We start from the raw sequence: 20,468 nt of genomic DNA on the forward strand, positions 1-20,468 counted from the left end.
CCGTGAGGGGTTCCCGTGGTCTTCCTCTCCATGTAACGCAAATGAGGGTTAGCTCCATCAAAAAGTCTCCACGAAGGCAAATTTCTCTCAGTACTCGATCCAGGAGTTCCCTTGTCTTCTGGATTGGGTTCAAAATGACAAAGCTACGGAGTTGAACATTAGTAGTCGTAAACCCATAAAATTGGGTCGGCTGTTCAACGACGGTTATAAAATAAAATATTATTAGTTAACTATCTGAAATTAAATGTAAGATTATTTATTTAATTATCTGAAAATTACTTGATTTCTCGCTTCTTTTTTTTAAAAGTATTTTTCCTCAATTTAGAAACGAGCCTTATTATGCTTATCATATTGATAGAAGCTCTTCAAAACAAATGTTTTTAACAATAAAATTTTTTAAATCTTTTAATATTTGAATTTTTTTTTAAAAAAAGTGTGGCCAGATGTTTAAAAAAGTGAAAACTGTTAAAAATGCCATAAACGACCACTAGAGATTTATCACTTAATTTACTATTGAATTTTTGTCCTAACCCATTGATGTCAATGTCTTACATCCCCCGAAATAAATTCTCCCTTTTCTCTCGAAATATTGCGTGAGAATTCGTTTCCGAATTTTTTGACCTATACAGGCAGCGGAGTACGGAGGTATTTGGATGAGATCCAAAGAAAGGGCAGTCCTATGAAAAATCTATGCCTTAATACTCCGAATCCGCGCCATCTGGATGAAGAATTGGCGCTATTCCACCGGTCCTGCCCTTAGAAAGCCACACTCTCGAAAAAGGGGCGGTGGTTTGAAACAGTTAAAACTAATTATCGATCATGAACTTTTTCAAATCTACCTTATTTACATGAATAAATCTAATTCGAAAGTGCACCATCTAAACTGTGAAAGTTTCAACGGTTACATTTCCTAGTGATAGGAAATGGATTCCTAAAAGCCACTCCGTCCCTGAGAGATCTAAACTCATTTGCAATGAGTGAGAGGGTCTTTTGATAAATGTATTTTTGATTAAAATATAATGTCCTTTAAATTCCTGCCAACGTGATGAAAAGTGATTTAGTGCTTATTTAAAGAAGTGTGGAAACCAACTCCAGGAGAATGAAATCTTCAGAAAAAGTAAGAGGAAGTTTTTAATTTAATTACATGAACTCTCTTATTCATTTTCTTAGGAACGCACATACTACCTTCTTCTTAGCTATTTTAGTACCTGGCAAAAACTATTACACGCACTATAAGATTCTATGTAAAATCTTAATTATCAAGTGATACTATACAGCTGTATTGCTTTTACTGTATTGTAATGCAATACGTTAAAAATAAACACAAATATTAGGAATATAAAAAAATCTGAATAAAAACCCATTACACGTGTGTTACTACACAGCTAAAAACCCATTACTATACAGTTTTATTGTTTTTATTTGACTGAAACCGGTTTGCACTAGTTTACGTTCGTGTATCAATGGGTCAAATTAGACTATATATAATATAAATTTGACGATGGAATAAATTAGACGATATATTAGATATAATATATCGTCTAATTTACATAGAATATTTTAATAAAATATAGAATATAGAATATTGCTATGTGATGCTTGATATAAAAATATAGAATATTTTTTATATCAAGCATTATATTAGTATATTATAATAATTAGATCAAATTATTAGACGCACTGTATTGTTTTAATTATTTCATGTTTTGCACGAGTCTATAGGCAATACTTTTATATTTAAACACGCATGTAATGGGGTTTGTATTCGGGATATTTTTTATATACTTCCTATTTGTATTTATTTTTAACGTATTGCATTGCAATGTTAACCAATTGATACACGAACGTAAGCAATGCAAACCGGTTTCAGTCGCGTGAAAACAATACAGCTGTATAGTATCACCTGATAATTAAGATTTGACATAGAATCTCTTATAGTGCGTCTAATAATTTGACCAGCAACTGTAGGTCAAAAATTATTTTATTAAAATTTCATTATGTTATGATATATATATTTTGATAGCATTTAAAAAGAATAATATTTTAGGATTTTTTTATTTATATTTCTAGAAATAGTAAGAAATGTATGTGTACCATTTCGAATTTAATGTATTAAAATGGGAAAATTTTTGCAAACAAATTATTTATATAAAAATAAATGCAAAGGTTACAATATTGATGAAAAATTTTAATTGTTCATCAGTATTGTAACCTTGTATTGTAAGGCAGTATTCTCTCCTATTAATTATTTGACCTACTTCCCGGATGCTTTTCGCGTAGAGATTAGTAAATTATCAAAAATTCAGTTCTCTGATAATGACTTAATAAAAGATTAAATCCCAGTTTAATATTTCTCTATCTTTTTCTCAGTTCCACCCATATTTTTTTTTAATTAAAAAAAAAAGAAAACTTACCTCAAGTTTCTCAAATGATATGTATAAAAAACATTTTAAGATTAAGTTGAATATCACCAGATAATATTTCCTTATTTCTTAAGCAATTTTTTTCAATTAAATTAATATTGCTTCCTTTTTTTTAATATACAGTGGTCCAATATATAAGCCCAATATATATCCCATTTATATAAGCCCAAATCCCATTGAATAACTTTTGATCTAATGATCAGATTTTCACGTACTAAGACTCAAATTTAATGATTTGGGAGGCGTCCTCAAATATGCTAATTAATTAGTGCAGACGATATTTTAAGTTACGAAGTACTTAAATGCAATAATAGTACACACAGTAAGGCACTATCTGAATAAACGAATCATTATTTCGCTGGATTTCGATTTCTGACCCCCCGAAATATAAGAAGTAGCCTGAATCGATGAAATATGTTCCAATAATTTGGTCTGAAGTTTGAAGCCCTAAATGCTAATTTTACTTTTTACTTATTTCGCCACATCTCGAGGATTTTTTTAAAAATAATTTAAAAGTTTTTACTCGTGATTATAAAATTTGTTTGTTTAAAGATAATTTTACGCGAAAAGTCGTTTTTAATAAATATTTTTTTTTTCTATTATATTCTTTAAAAATAATCGAAAAAAATTGATTTGTAATGTCCATAAACTTTTGCATAATTTTAAGAAATGAAATTTTTTAAGGCAAAATACAAACTTTGTAAGGTGCTGGTCAAGTAGTTCCTAAGATTTCACGTTTTAATTATACAACTTTTTTAGATTTTGATTCCTTAGAGACTATTTGACCAATTTCGTTCTAGTTTTATATATTTGTATTTGTGCATATTGATTGATAATCAGCACATTTATGGTCATCTCTTCAAACCATTAAAATTGAGTCCAAGTATGTAAAAATCCTATCAATAGATCAAAAGTTATTCAGGGTGATTCGTTTTTTTTTTCAGTACTGTACGTTAAAATCTGTGCGGGGAATGCAGTTTTTTAATGATTTTTTTTAAAAGGAGCCTAACAAACATAAATATATATATAAGAATTTATGTGAGTTTTAAAATTAAAAGTGTTTGACTTCATCTATATATCAAGCTATTATTACATTTTGGTTAAATTTTAAATTTTTTTTTTGTATAAAACAATTATCTTTTAATTTGATACAGGATATTCCGTAAAATAGCCATTAATATGTAATTTGTATGAAAAATTGAAAACAAAAAATTACTCAATTTGAGATTTGCCAAATTAATATTTAAGCAGAAAAAAGAGAAGCACAAATGAAATCTTACCAATTACAGTAGAGGAATAAGTTGAAAATTGAAAGTTGATATTGAAAGCTTTCTAAGAATACGTATTACGAGCGGTCTCCATGTAACACCCTGCTTAATAGTTATCTAACTTAAATTATGTTTTTATACAAAAATAATATCTCCTTACTTAAATATAAAACTCAATTCATATAAATGAAAGTTTTATATAAAAATGTAGTATTAAGTATGCAAAAATTAAAATTTATATAAAATTAATATCATAATTAAATGTAATATTTAATTTACATAAATTTAGCTTTTATAATAAAATTTAAAAAAATCTTTAGTTAATTATAAAACTACCTTAAAATAAAAATTCTTATATTAAAATGAACTTGTTAAATCTACTATTCAATTGATACAAATTAAAGTTTTGCTTAAAACTAATATATCTTTGTCTAAATATAATATTTAATGTACTTAAATTAAAGTTTTAAATATAATTAATAATTTTTAGTTTCATAATAATAATAATAATTTTTGGTTAATGAATAATTTATTAATAATTTGTAGTTTCAATATAATTAATAATTTTTAGTGAATCAGTAATTTATTAATAATTTTCAGTTTCAATATAATTAATAATTTTTAGTGAATCAGTAATTTATTAATAATTTTTAGTTTCAATATAATTAATAATTTTTAGTTAATTAATAATTTTTAGTTTCAATGTAATTAGTAATTTTTAGTGAATCAGTAATTTATTAATAATTTTTAGTTTCAATATAATTAATAATTTTTAGTTTCAATATAATTAATAATTTTTAGTTTCAATGTAATCAATAATTTTTAGTTTCAACGAGCATAAATTAAAGTCTTAGGAAATATCCGTTTATAATTTTAAGGCATGAATTATAGTTGAGAAGATGCCAATGGCATAAATCTTTACTCTTTGACCATTTAACCCCAAATTTAGTCCCTGTATCTAACACGGTTACAGAATTGCGAAATGCGAGTTTTTTGTAATTGGCTGAGTCTTTTAACCAATCGACGCCTTTTAATATTTTTTTTTATCATTTTTTTGTATTATTTTGGTCAAAATAGGTGAAAAATGAAATCAAATTTAGCATTCTAATTGTTTATGGTTATGAAATACAGCATGAGACACCAGTGTCTTTTTCTACGTTGAAGGTAAAATCTTCCAAAGAATAATTTTTTTTTCAGATTTGCAATTTCTTCTGTTCTAAGAGAAGCAGTTATTCATCATTGAGATTTCTTTAATTTACAAAATCAATTATTGATGCATTTGAATATGAATTAAAAAATCTTTTTCAAACTACTTTTTTTATAATTTTAGTGCGAATACAACTCCGATATTCTAACAGAACTTTTTTCGATTATTAGATTGTTTTTTTATAATTAAAAAAGGCCAAAATGTGTTCTTTCTTGTAATTAGAGCGCCAGAAAAAAATATAGATAAAAGGGTCACCAAGGGACATCCTCGTCAAAGGGGCATAACATGGAATGATGAACAAGACATCTTTGTCCATAGATATTTCAAAATTATATCTTTGTTTTATTCTTTTATTCGTTTTTAAAACTAAGCTTAACAGTTATAAGCAAAAATAATATTAAGTAATATTTTTATTCTTATCGGTTCTATCACTACTCACTGACACACCTCAACCATCAAAGATTGCAGTGCAATCTTATAAGGTTTGCCTTGTTCGCTTCTCTCGCTACTATAATCTTATTTGATCCATGATAGCTCAGGGGAATAGAGCGTTCGCCTTCCAATGAGGAGAACCGGGTTCAAATCCCAGCGATGGCTGGTCGATACGAATCCGCATCCGGCTTGCACCGACCACAGTGATGACGTAAAATATCCTAAGTGGTAGACGGATAACGGGTTGGAGTCCCCATGCCGTTAGGCTAACCGTGGGAGGTTTTCGTGGTTTTCCTCTCCATTTAACGCAAATGCGGGTTAGTTCCATCAAAAAAGAACATTAGAACGGTAGTCGTAAGTCCAACAAATTTTGTCGATTGTTGAACGACAGTTATAAAACAAAAAATAAAAATATAATGTCATTTGAAATGTATTGTAGTGTCAGAATTTAAATAAATTTTTAAAACGTTAAAAAACTTATTTCTCTTAAAAGATTAAAATTTTCACTCAATAATAAGATACTGAAATATTTTTTTTAAAAAAATACATGACATGATCAATAGTTAAATCAATTAAGTATGTCAGTGCGTGTCCTACGCATTCGCTCAATGTTACTTTCATAACTGTCATCAATGCCTTTTTCTGCTCTTTGAGCACGCTTTAAAAGCGTAACAGCACGGCTAATACTCATTTTTGAATGAATAAAAATAACAATTAATGAAATTAGTGTTAATAAACTTAATTATGTTTAATCAAAGCATAATACAGAACACTTTATTTGTTGATATGAGCTGTTCGTTTTGAACCTTCAAAACTTATAGCTCAGTTTTTCGTACGCGAGAAATCAAATTTTAATACAGAAAATATCGATATTTTTAATCTAGATAGAAAATATTTTGATAGACACTGAACCGAGTTTATTGACTTACTCAACCGCATACTTACGACGCCTTGAGATGCGCTTTTATCTGTTGTTTTTCCTGCCGAAACATCAGTTTTTCTCTTTGTTATTCAACGGAGAAATTGCTTATTGATGACCGAAATTTCTATACAAACAAGTCTGAGTGCGAAATACAACAGTTGGTTAACAATTTGCATTTTTTTCTTAATTAATATCTGATATAACAAAGTATATGCCTTCGTTTATTTTTTTTCTAATTGTTACTAAGAGTCAAAATCTTGTAGAATAATTTCCTCTTATGGTGGATAATTTCTTTTAGTTTAAATTGTTAACCTTTGCTTATATTTTTCAACCTTTGTTTAACTTTTGTTAACTTTTGCTTAACCTTTGTTAACTTTTGTTAATCTTTGTTAACTTTTGTTAACCTTTGTTAACTTTTGTTAACCTTTGTTAACTTTATGTTAACTTTTGTTAGCTTTATGTTAACTTTTGCTAACTTTTGTTAACTTTCGTTTAACTTTTGTTTAACCTTTGTTAACTTTTGCTAAACTTTTGTTGAAGTTGTTTAACTCTGGCCATCTTCTCTATGTTATTATTTTCTTTTATATCTCTTCACAATTTCTTTTTGGAGATACAGTGATCTTCTTATGCCTAAGCCTCTCAACTGATCAGACGCACTCAATAGGAATCCAGTGTTTTACTTTTTCTTCAGCTTTCTTCAAATTTATTACATCAGTTCTTCAAGATTCTAAATTACCGATGAATTCGGAGATCTGAACGTGTCATTAGTTCGTAATGTTAGATCGTAAACTATCTGGTCTTTTCAGCGTTGATCAATATCAAAGCAAGATCAATCTATTCTTGAGGTATTTACAGAGCACATTTAAGTTTAGACATGAGGCTTCCTAAATGTGAGATCTCTGATGAAAGGTATTTAATTTTTTTAAAATGGCGTTCTTCCTTTAAATTTTTTTATTCTTTTAAAAATTTAAAAGAAGTTAAAATATATTTAGTTGCTTAAAAACAGGGAGCTATTTACTTAATGTGTTATAAAAAACTATCTCATTTTTTAAATGAGCTGAAGTTTTTTTTTAAATTATTAATATTTGATCAAAAGTTTTAATGAAAGTTTAGGATTTGAAAAGAAAAGTCAGTTCTAAAAATTTTTGCTTATTTTGATTTTGATCCAAATCTTTCTCATTGTATTCCGAGAAAAATTGCATTCTCAATAGTATAAAGTGAGTTAATATTTAGAAAATTATAAAAAAATACAGAAAAATGTGTCAATTAGAAATAGAGTTCTATAAAAATAAATAAGTTCCATAAATTCTTAATAAGTTATATGAAAATCATAAGTTTTATTAAAGGTTCATTACATACATTTACAATAATATATTTATGTTAAAATAATCTCTTATAAAAGTAAATAAGTTGCATAAATTATTAAAAGGTTATATGAAAATAATAAGCTGCATTAAAGGCTCATTACATACATTTACAATAATCTGTTTATGTTTTAATAGTCTGTTATCAAAATAAATAAGGTGTATAAATTGTTAATAAGTTATATGAAAATAATAAGTTGCATTAGAGGTTCATTTCATACATTTATAATAATCTGCTTATGTCTTTACTTAGTTTTGACAATATTTTTGCTTCAAGCTCTTTCATGGATTGACTACAACTGTTAAAACGCAGTCTTCTTATTAAGAAGACAATAAAACTTATTTCGAAAGCTGTTATGTTCCCGTTATGAATTTATGTACTCTATATTAATTGAATAAGTCAATTCTGACTCAGATTCTGTTACTTATCTACGCGACTTATTAAAAAAAAACTAGAAACAAAATCGAGTTAGCAATTCAAAAGCTAGTTTTAATTGAACAAACCCAATTTTTATCCCAGATTTTGTTACTGGAATCTATGCCAGTGGTTCCCAAATGGTTCCACGGAACCCTCTAGTTCCGTGAAAGTGTCACATGGGTTCCAAAAGTTATGACTTTATTTTTTACCATTTACGACTTTCGAAAGCTTTAATTAAATCTGGATCTAATTAATTACGCATTTATTTATAAAATATTTCCATTATTTTGAATTATTTAATTGAATTGTTCGCAAAGAAAGAAATGCCAAATTGAAAACCATGTTTTTTCGAATAACAAATAATAAAAAATAATGAAAAGGATATGCATTTATTGCATTAGTATTCGTATCGAAGGTAAATAAACCAACTTCAAGTGAGTTTCTCTGATAACAGTTCTCGGTGTTTATTTCTCCCCTTTTCTGTTCTTATTTCAAAGGAAACCATATTTCAGCTCATTCATTTTCCGATTTTATCAAATTAAGAAATTGACAAAAACAATCAACTTAAGAGCCAGACAAGATGGCGCTCCAGACCTGTGACTTTAACTGTTTGACAAAAGAACAGAATTTTGAAAACGATATGCTGAAAATTTTTTATTCTTCATCAATTTACTAAATGTATTCATCATAATTAATATTTGAATATTTTAAAAATGATAAATAGTTTTTCGTTGTTTTATATGTTCCACAATTGCTGATGAAATTTATTCATTAAATCTCGGGAGTTCCGCCAAAAGAGAGTTAGTTGATCGCCAAGAGTTGAATAGCAGAAAAAAAATTCGGAACCGCTGACCTTATGCAATTGAAACATACAGCAATGAAATAAAACGAGCTACAACTTTAATGCAAAACTAAGTTTACGCATGCAGAGAAATCGTTTTAAGATAGTTCTCACAAATGCTTGGCTTAAATCCATATTTAGAATCTTGTGTCATCATCACAAAATTTAATTACAAAAGAGGAAAATAATTTTATGCTTTCAGAAAAAAAACATATTATTATTTTGTATCGGTTTTAATTACTTGGAGTCCGCAAAATCCATTAATGAATGTCATAAGTAGCTCAGTACAAATAAAAACTTCCGATCAATAATAAAAATGTATTTGGAATTGCTTACAGGAAATGATTATAAAAATATCACAAATATTTATCTTTATGAGGAAATGAATTATATGTAGTTAGCGAAGGATTAACTTACGTTTATTTGATCCCTATTTATTTTTATAGACAATTATCAGAATTATTCAGTTATGCAGAAGTATTCAATAAACACATATTATCAATGTTAATAAAGCATTAGTGTCAATAATAAAATATCAATAGTTTTATGGCTCCCCAAAAAATACATATTTATCTTTTCTCCAGTATTTTTGTAATGTTGGTAATATGTTGATTGATATAAAAAAACTCATTTCTTAAAGAAATAAGTTTTTTTATATCAATCAACATATTACCAACATTAATTAAGCATCATTGTCGTCAATGATAGTATGACAATTTCTTGCAGTTTTTCTAGATAAATAAATATCTTTACTCCATTACTTTTGCTTTCTAGTTCATAGCTTATTTCTTTTATTTCAACATGCATATAAAATTAATTAAGTATCATTGGCTTTAATAATAGTTAGACGATAATTTACGTTTCTCCTGAAGAAATTAATACCACATTCCCATTAATTTTGTCTTTAAAAATATAAATACTTTTTCTATAAAATTACAGTTTATTTCAAACAAAAAAAATTTTTTTAGAAAAACGTTTTAAAAGAAATATTATAAATAAATAAAAAAAACTCTGGGAAACAGACAACTTTTAAAGTATAAATTTGGCGACGTAGACCAAGTATGCTACTACGTAATGTTCATTAAATTTATCTGACATAGCGAAAGCAAAATATTTAAATATTTAAATAATCGCAATAAATTATTTTTTGACTAAATTGAGCCTATAAGCTAGCAAATATTAATTATTTATCTTTTAAATATATACTTAGTTATCTTTAAAATGTATGAAAATTAAATTGTCTGTAGCTCAATTTAGAACAATGACTAACGCTTAACCAAACAGAAAATTCCATCATTTTATATATATATATATATATATATATATATATATATATATATATATATATATATATATATATATATATATATATATATATATATATATATATATATATATATATATATATATATATATGTATATATATATATGTATATATATATATGTATATATATATATGTATATATATATATATATATATATATATATATATATATATATATATATATATATATATATATATATATATATATATATATATATATATGTAACATAAAAAGCTTCAATTAATCTTTTTATGTTAGTTTCTTTGCTATAAAACTTCATCCTAATTAATTATTCTACACGAAATACTTTCTCACACTTTTAAAAGCCACATCCTGTTCTTAAATCTATTTTTGGCTCAAGTATGCATTTAATTAAGAGCAGGACATTTTTCCCTTTGCTTTGTGTGGGAAACATTCGATCTATTTCATAAACCAATAGCAACTGCTAAGATTTCCCTCTTTCCCTAAATTAAGACATTTTACGGATTTTACTTTGCAAGATTTTCCCTAACATATAACCAAGGAGCGCAACTTTTCATGGGTACTTTTACTCATTCTCATGGCTGCTCTTGTCTAATAATTAATAAATAAATTTTGTACCCTCCTTCCCGACCTATGACCTGTTTTAATCCTTCCACTCGGCAACGACGTTATCACGTATCCTTTGAGTTTATTTTATTTTACAATTCTCATAAAACAATTTCTTAAATTTTTATTGATTATTATTTAAATTTTTTTTCCTCATTTTTGATGTTTCAAAGTGAAACTACTTTTTATATATTAATCGTGTTTACTGTTGAAATTTTTTTTCTTGAAATATTTATTTTTAGTGAATTGATTGTCCTAAGAAATGTTTCGAGAAATTATTTTTCAATTTATTGTTTTATGTGTTACAGCTTCTATGATTTATTGATTAGTTTAATTTATGTTTTTGTCTTACTGTAGTGTTTAGGATTAAGATGAAAATGCTATTTAAATATTTTTCTCTTCGTACTGCAACTACAATAATTATTGAAATTTAATTTAGAAATGTGAATGCAATTACGGTGTTGCAAAAATTAAATCAAGAAATGTTAAAACTAACACAAATAATTTGGAAAAATGAATAAAATATTTGTTTTTAGAATTTGAATTGAAATGTGAAACCAGACATTAATGCTTTAGTTCAACGTTGGTAATTAGTTCATAGCTCAGTTCTAGCTCAGATATGTCCATAAATAAACAGTGTCTCTTATTGCTGAGTGACAATTCCAGCATACAGATAGGAAAATGATCAAACAAAAATTGAAAAGTATTAGTAACCAAATTCACTTCAAAAACACGTTTAAAAAGAAATGAAAATATTTGAATTCCCTAGCAATTGTGACAAATTAAATTACTAATTAACATCTCTACGCAAAAATTACTTTAAAAAATATCCGAACTAAAATTTAAAAAAAAAAAATTATGTCCAAAAAGAAAGAATGAAAGATATAAATGAAAAAAAATAAAAAATAAAAGGTAATTTGCAAATAAGCACTTCAGATTAAAAATAAGGAAAATAGCTAGATCAGTCAAAAATTAAAAACTGATTTACCTTAATACCATATTGAATTTGAAAGTTTGTTTTGGATTTCAATTAGCGATTGTGTTAAACAGGAGGAATGCAAAATCTGAGAAGACTGATCACCTTTTCTGATTATAAAAGCAATTTGTCTTTACATATTTCCTGAAATCCGGGTTAATAATTGCAATAAAAATACCAATAAAGAAAAAGTATAAATAAATATAGAAAGTAGATGGAAGAATAAGAGAGAGAAAGAAAAGAAAAAAATTTACAGAAGGCAAATTTTGAACATAAAAAAAAATAAGTAAAATAAAAAATAAAAAAAATTTCGGATATTTTGCTATTAAAGTGATAAATGTGTAAGGTAAATAAAGTGAAATGAAGAAAATTCTGAAGGGTTGGACTTCAGAATAACAACTACTGTGTCATATTTTATTTTAATTTCAAAAAAGGTAAACAACACTCAAATCTAATTTCAGATTGAAATTTTTCCAGTAAAAATGTTTTTTGTATTTTGTGTTTTACATTTTAAATTACACATTTCCAACAAATGTTTTTAAAATTTTATCATGTTTGAAGAGTTAACTTAAATAGTGTTTTTATGAAGAATACTTCTTATAGTGAAAAAGCTGTGTTGTGATTTTTAAACAAAAGATTTTTGAAACTGAAAAAACTTAAGTAAAAAAAAAACTATTGAAAATGAAAATTTTAAATTTCCTGATAATGCTACTTCAGATTTTTGATTGTGCTAAATTTTTTACAATGAGAACATATGTAAATGTTTTATAAGTTATATTACTTTTATATGTTGTTACCATTATAAATTTGGTTATTTTATTTGTACTTCTACCATAGGGAAGATTTTGCAAATGGATAATTTCAAAATTTTTGGATTCTAATTAGACAATTTTGGCGAAGGGGGATGTAACATAAAAAGCTTCAATTAATCTTTTTATGTTAGTTTCTTTGCTATAAAACTTCATCCTAATTAATTATTCTACACGAAATACTTTCTCACACTTTTAAAAGCCACATCCTGTTCTTAAATCTATTTTTGGCTCAAGTATGCATTTAAATAAGAGCAGGACATTTTTCCCTTTGCTTTGTGTGGGAAACATTCGATCTAATTCATAAACCAATAGCAACTGCTAAGATTTCCCTCTTTCCCTAAATTAAGACATTTTACGGATTTTACTTTGCAAGATTTTCCCTAACATATAACCAAGGAGCGCAACTTTTCATGGGTACTTTTACTCATTCTCATGGCTGCTCTTGTCTAATAATTAATAAATAAATTTTGTACCCTCCTTCCCGACCTATGACCTGTTTTAATCCTTCCACTCGGCAACGACGTTATATATATATATATATATATATATGTGGAACATCTTACAAAGTAAATCCGAGAAAAGTTTAATTTTAGGGAATAAGGAAAAACTTAGCAATTGTTATTGGTCTGTTAAATGGGTCCAGGGAAAAAGTCTTACCCACGAATTAGTTAGAGGGATAATAGCTTGAATGATAATCAATGCATACTTGAACTAAAAATAAATTAAAAGACAGGATGTGAATTTTAAAGTGCGAGAAAGAGCGTTTCGTTTTGTATAATAAATTAAGAAGAGGATTTACAGAAAAGAAATAACATAAAAAGTTTAATTGAAGCTTTTTATGTTACATCCCCATTCCTTGAAAATTTTTAATTGCAATTGAAAAATTTTAAAAATTATTATCTATTTGCGAAATCTTCCCCATGATAAAAGCACAATCAATATGAAAAGAATAAAATTCGTCATCTCACATTACAATCAATATATAAAAATAATATGAATTACAAAAAACACTCTTATATAAACAAGATTAAAATTTTACACTATGTCACATAATTCACTGATAAAGAAATGTAGGGTAGTAGGCTTACTTTTCAACTAAAAACATTTTTTAAATAGTTTTTCTGACTTAACAGTTTTTTTCAGTTCAAAGTCCTTTGTTTGAATATCACAAGAAAGTTATTTACCAAGAAGTATTATTCCTCATAATCACGCAATTAAAAAAAATCTTCAATCAAGATAAGAAAATTTTATAAACATTTTGAAAATGTAAATATTCATAAAAATTGAAAGATAAAAATGTGAAAATGCAAATGATATGAGATATGAAAAGACAAGTTGACACTTTTTGTTAAAAGAAAAATTTCAATCTGAAATTTGATTTCAGTATTGTTTACTTTTTTGTTGTTTATTTTTTACATTTGACATGCAAATAGCGAAAGATTTAAAAAAAATAGCAAAAATTTCCTGAAGTTAGAATTTTTTTTCTTCTTTTTTATCTTGGATTAACACAATTCTGTCAACGTGATAGTGCCAATGTTGGCGCCGGTTACCATTATCAGTCTAAAGAATATTAGAAAATACAAGACCATTTTCAGTTTTGCTATTTAAATCTTATTTATTTTTTTGGTTATGTTTTTTTTTATTTTATATTCACTTCGTTAACATTCTTGTCATTCTTTTTTTATGCCCACAATTTTATTTCCTTTAACATTTTCATTACTTTGTTTTTCTTTAATTTGACATTCTTTTCTTTCTTTTAATTTTTCTTTTCCTTCTAGTTTCTTTATTAGTATTTTTATTGCAAACATTAACCAGGATTTCAGGAAAAATGTGTAAGCATAAGTTGCTTTTATATTCAGAAAATGTGATCAGTGTTCTCAGATTTTGCATTACAACCCGTTTAGCACAATTAATCACTGATTGTAATTCAAAGCATTATTTTAAGCCCACTATGGCATAAGGTACATCTGTATTTAAAATATAAAATTCCACACATTTAGCTATATTTCCAATTTTTAAATTTTAAGTGCAAGTTTGGTAAGTTCCAAATTACCTTTTGTTTGTTTTCATTTACATGTTTTTCTTCTTTTTGGACATATAATTTTTCGAAAATATTGGTTGGGATAATATTTAAAGTACTATTTGTGTTTACTCTAAAACTCTAAATAGATAGTTTTATTAGTCACAATCAGATATTTGTCATTTTCAATATTTTTATTTCTATTTTAAAAATATTTTGAGTGTTTCCGGATACTATTCATTATAAATTTGTGCTTGGCGTTCTCTCTCTCTCTCTCAAATGTAAAGTTAAACATATGTATTATATAATGAAATTAAGATTTATGAGTAAAAAAAATAATTATTTCAATTGAAACATCAAAAATGAAAAAATAATTCTAAATTTATAATCAAAATCTATCATTTTTGTTAATTTATATGAGTGATTTTTTATTAATCAGTAGAAATTTAAGAAATAAGTATGTTATGTTAAAACATTTATGAATATGCCTAATATGAAACAATGCTAATTTATAACAGGCAAGATTAGCCACAATATTAGCGTTAACGGGAGCTGATATAATATTTGCGGTTCCACACTGGTTTCTGATAGCTAGTCAGAAACTATATTCTCATGAATTCTTAAGTAAAATGAATTATTTTATTAATGGAAACACATAATGAAATCTTTACACAAGAATGCAATGGTAGTCTAAATTTTTTTTTCTCGCTCATGGGAAAGTTTAATTGCACAAACGGTTTGTACTAGAATATATAAATATTTAATGTTCTTTAAACTATCAGTGTATCTTTTAAACTATCAGTGCTCTTTAAACTATCCACTATCATTTCAGTAATATTGTTTGTAACAAGAAAGCGAAACAAAATATGTTGTTTCTTTATCTGAGATTTTCACATTTCTTTAAAGAACAACTGTATGCCTATAGGTATTGACCACAGTACATTTATTCCTTAACGTTATACTTTGCCTGAAAACAACTGGCATTGTATACAATAGCGATTAGTATTGTTCACAATTCCTTCTTATCCACATTGCCGGTATCACATGCATAGAAATGTTATAATTTGGATTTTAAAACTTCAAGCATAATTAATTAGCTAATGGTTAGGTTAATGGGTAACAAAGTATAAGTGTTAAGTGCTGCAATTCTGTTGCAATCAAAAATTCAGACAATGTACCTGTTTCAATAATAATTATGCATACGATTTTATAACTATTAAATGGAAATGTTGCGTTTAGTTTACGAGTGTTTGAAAAAGTAACTACATTAAATCAATCAAGCAATAACATATTACCTTGAATTGGTCTCAATCAATCATAAGTTGTCGTCAATCAATAATCTATAACCATGAGCAGCAATTTTAATAGTAGGTGAGAGTGGGGTCAATTGTAACAGGGTACGATTGTAACAGAGCAAAAATTTCGAGTGTCGGGTTCTAGATTTGGTTCTTAGAAGGCGCACAAGGTGTATTTAATAAATCTACATGTAAACCCCTGCTGGCAACCATTTTTATGTACTTTTGAAAGAGTTACATCACAAAAGATATTTTCACGCTACATAAGTACTTTTTTTTGGTATTAGAATATTATATTGTAACAAAGTAATCTTGTTTAAACAAATAAAAATTAGTAACCGAATATGTAAGTGGACACCTTAATTAACATTTCAATAAAAAAAATTAGTTTTGTTAATTAGCTAGCATTGTTTTTAACAAATGAAGCTATAATGGCGCCTTGGGGACGATTGTAACAGCTGAAAATAAATAATCTTCTGTTTACAAACCATTACTAACTCTTTAAGAACCACCAATAGTTTCTTATATCATTTATATTATTTTGCATGTGCATTATTTTATTTGTCACCTTTCACAGCATAAATTAAAATTTTTAACCCCTTAAAGTTAAAAGTTTAACCCTTTAGGTCTCTGCTCATTATTATTTTTACTCCTAAAATGTCACTACTATTCTGATCAATTAAAAAATATATCACAACTATGACAATATGCATAATTAACTATGTTTTAGTTGACTTTGTGAGCTGTTACAATTGACTCCATAAGTGGGGTCAATTGTAACATTTGGTATTTTCTGCGGTATTTTTTTTCTAGTAGAGGATAGTCTACTTTACTCGTCTGTCAATTAATACTAATAATATATTGGATTTTTTTGTTAGTTAAAAATAGTTAAGTAAAAAATGTTACAATTGACCCTACTCTCCCCTATAGTGAATCCATAGTTGAAATATTCAGTAGATCAGTAGACGACTTCGAAACTATTCCTTTTAAAATTAATAAGTTAAAATTAATAATAAAGAATAAATTCTCAATGGAAGTGATTGGTTGATTTAAATGATTAAATGAAATATATTGCTTATTGACTCTCTTAAGTGTCTGATTTATGTATGATTTTAGATTTATGTTAGCGTCAAATTACCGTCCATGGCTAAATTATTAGACGTAGTAAAAATTATATGTAAAATCTTAATTATAATGTAATGCTATACAGTTTTATTGTTTTTACACGTCTGAAACCGGTTTGCACTTGTTTACGTTCGCGCATCAATTGGTTAACATTGTAACGCAATTCATGAAATTGGTTATTTAATAGGTATATTATTACTTACAGTTTCTGGCCAAATTATTAGACACATTATAAAATTTTATATAAAATCTTAATTATCAGGTGATACTATACAGCTTTATTGTTTTTACGCGACTGAAACCGGTTTGCATTTGTTTACGTTCGTGTATCACTCGGTTCAATTAGACGATATGCAATATAAATTCGACGATTGGATAAATTAGACAATATATAATATATACATAGAATATTTATTATAAGAGTATTTTATAATAATTAGACAAAATTATTAGACCCAATGTAGGGTTTTAATAATGACATGTTTTGCGCGAGTTTATAGGCAATACTTTTATATTTATACATACATGTAATGAGTTTTTATTCCGGAGATTTTTTATACATTTATTATTTGTATTTATATTTAACGTATTGCATTAAAATGTTTACCAAATGTTGCACGAACTTTAACTAGTGCAAACCGGTTTCAGTCGCGTAAAAACAATAGAGCTGTATAGTATCACCTGATAATTAAGATTTAGCATAGAATCTTACAGTTCGTCTAATAATTTGGCCCTGGACTGTAGAAGTAAATAAAATAAAAAATTAAAATATCACATTAAAAATTTAATTCGTAATGTTATTCATTTTAGTTATTTGTCGTTGACTTAAAAAATAATTTATAATTAATAATAAAGCTACGTCCTCTACTATGTACGAATCTGCTCGATGACCAACAACCATGTTAGAAATTTATTTTTAATATATATTTTAGTCAGAAAAAAATAATTTCAAAAAATGTGGATTTTTAGGAAATAAATAAGCAAGCAAATCAAAACTAAATATCATATGAAAAGTATGCCACATTGATCACGTGATCGAATCTTCCATAGAGTTTTGGAGGAAAAAAATTTCAGCCTTTTTTTTCTAACTGCTATTCCAAATCTATAAAATTCCCTATGTAATCAGTATGTTACAGAAACAAAAACTTAAAATATATTTAAGCTTTAGTTTTTCCCAATTTTTTCAGTACGCAAAAATTAGTTAAACTTAACAACTTAACAATTCGAGGTTTCTGCTAAGACTAAAAAGTTATTTTTAAAAAAAAGTTGAAATTTTTTTTTTATATATTAGTTGAAAGCAGGGTTGGCAGGTTTTTGACATGTGACAGTTTTTGACAGTTTAAACCATGGTTTAAACCGTCACGTCAAAAACCTCACTGTCAAAAATGTCGAAAATGTCAAAAACCTATATTCATATGTGAAATTTAATTAATACATAAAATTTATATATTTTTTAAAGGATAGTGTTTCTAAATATGTTCTAGAAAAAATAAATTTAAAATTTTGAAGAAACACTTATATTTTGAATAGTAACCAAAATCTTGTACTTTTGAAAACTCACATCTTTTGTAATATTATGTATTCATTTTCATGTGTTATTGAAAATCTGCAGTGATATTATTAAGAAATTTATTTATAACCAAATTTAGTGTATAGTATAGATTATACTAAAAATTAGACATTTTTAAAGATAAACATTAGCAGTTTTGTACATTAGACATCTTCTTTTAAAGAAAAACCTTTTTAATATTCTTTTAAATCTTCTTAATAATCTTTTTAACATAAGACAATACAAATTTAAGTGCTTTCTGTTAAATACACAGAGTAGTTAGTGTCGATTTACAGTATATTCAGCCTATTCCTTTACTATGCTGAAAATTTAGTTTATCCAAATACTTGTGAATTTCATTTTGCTGAATACGATATAGTTTTGTTGAATATCTAAATATTCAGCTGTTGAATAATTACTTCCTGCTTTCAAGATATGCATTATTTGTATTCTTAATACAAGTGGAGAAAAAAAAATTAAGAGATAAAAATTGTTTTAAAATGATAAGTGTAATAATTATAAATAAATATAATAAACAATATGAATTATATTTATCATTATTCATAAATATAACTACTTTTAAATTCTAATTAACATACTGGATAATAAAGATATTCGGTATAACATTAAAAAAAAAATTCTATACACTTGAATTTTATATCAAGTTTGTATTTATACAACATAACTTGTAAGTTCCTTATAAATATTAGTTATATGTTCCTTATATGTCAAAAATGCATAGTAATAAACTTTTAATTTTCTTAAGTATCAAAAAGAGAAAAAAAATTTTTTTTTAAATATAAATATTTAAACAATTTTTGTGCAAAATTTTTCTGCACATGCATTTGAATATAAATATCTGAGATTTTAAATCTGTTATTTTACCTTAATTTTAATTAAAAAATATTTTAAAACCTGCTGATTACCTATAGTATAATTAAATTTCAATATAATGCATGGCAACTGTTGGTAGTTTTGAAGTTTATATATTTTCTTGGCAAACTTCAGTTTTTGACATTTTTGACGGGTTTTTGACGGTTTAAACCAGTATTATACCCTTGTCATGTCAAAAACCACTTTTTGACGTCAAAAACCCAACCCTGGTTGAAAGTTATTTACTTATTTAGCACTATATTAATCTAAAAAAATCCGTCTCTAATATATAAAAACAACTTTTGCCATCTCAAATTACTTACAAATATCTGCCTGCTGACGACGCGGTTATTCTTTATTTATGTGATGATTATGCAACAAAGTAAAAATTATAAATGAAGACTTGCACAAGATTAGAAAATATTCATAAGCAATGATTTGGCAGTAATAGCGATCAACAAATCCAATTATAATATTTTTATCATTCTACTATAAAATATTTGATTTGGCACATTTTGTTATTGAATTCCATTAGAATCAATTTTATCTACAAAATATTTACAGTTGATCATAATTTAAAATGGAAGTTCCACTTTAGTTATATGACGAAAAAAATTAAGATTTCTTTTAACTAAATTTTTTTATTCAATTAATTGTGTGTTTTAGTATTATTCAAATAATTGTGAAAAAAAGTTTGTGTCCCAATTTATTAAAAAATCATATAGTATTCATGAGTAAACTCAATACTTAGACATAGAACCACAATATGGGATTAGTTATATGACGAACAAATTAAGATTTGTTTTAACTAAATTTTATTATTTAAAGAAAAAAATTGTGTCCCAATTTTTTTAAAAAACATATATTATTCATGAGTAAACTCAACAGTTAGACATAGAACCACAATATGGGGTTAGTTATATGACGAACAAATTAAGATTTGTTTTAACTAAATTTCATTATTTAAAGAAAAAATTGTGTCCCAATTTTTAAAAAAAACATATATTATTCATGAGTAAACTCAATAGTT

At 26.0% G+C, this 20,468-nt stretch overlaps 1 protein-coding gene across 1 annotated transcript in view; it reads left to right on the forward strand.

The window, feature by feature from the left end:
• The first annotated feature begins 716 nt into the window (after window positions 1–716).
• Window positions 717–20,468, forward strand: part of LOC110282901 (very long chain fatty acid elongase 7) — a 48,615-nt gene continuing 28,863 nt past the window's right edge. Inside the window, exon 1 of the mRNA XM_043047530.3 lies at window positions 717–1,117. The gene's annotated coding sequence lies outside the window, so the exon portion shown is untranslated. The remainder of the gene's footprint in view (window positions 1,118–20,468) is intronic.

This window comes from Parasteatoda tepidariorum, chromosome 3, assembly GCF_982258835.1.
Source record: "Parasteatoda tepidariorum strain Cologne lab strain chromosome 3, Ptep-v5.0, whole genome shotgun sequence".
NCBI classification, from domain to species: Eukaryota; Metazoa; Arthropoda; class Arachnida; order Araneae; family Theridiidae; genus Parasteatoda; species Parasteatoda tepidariorum.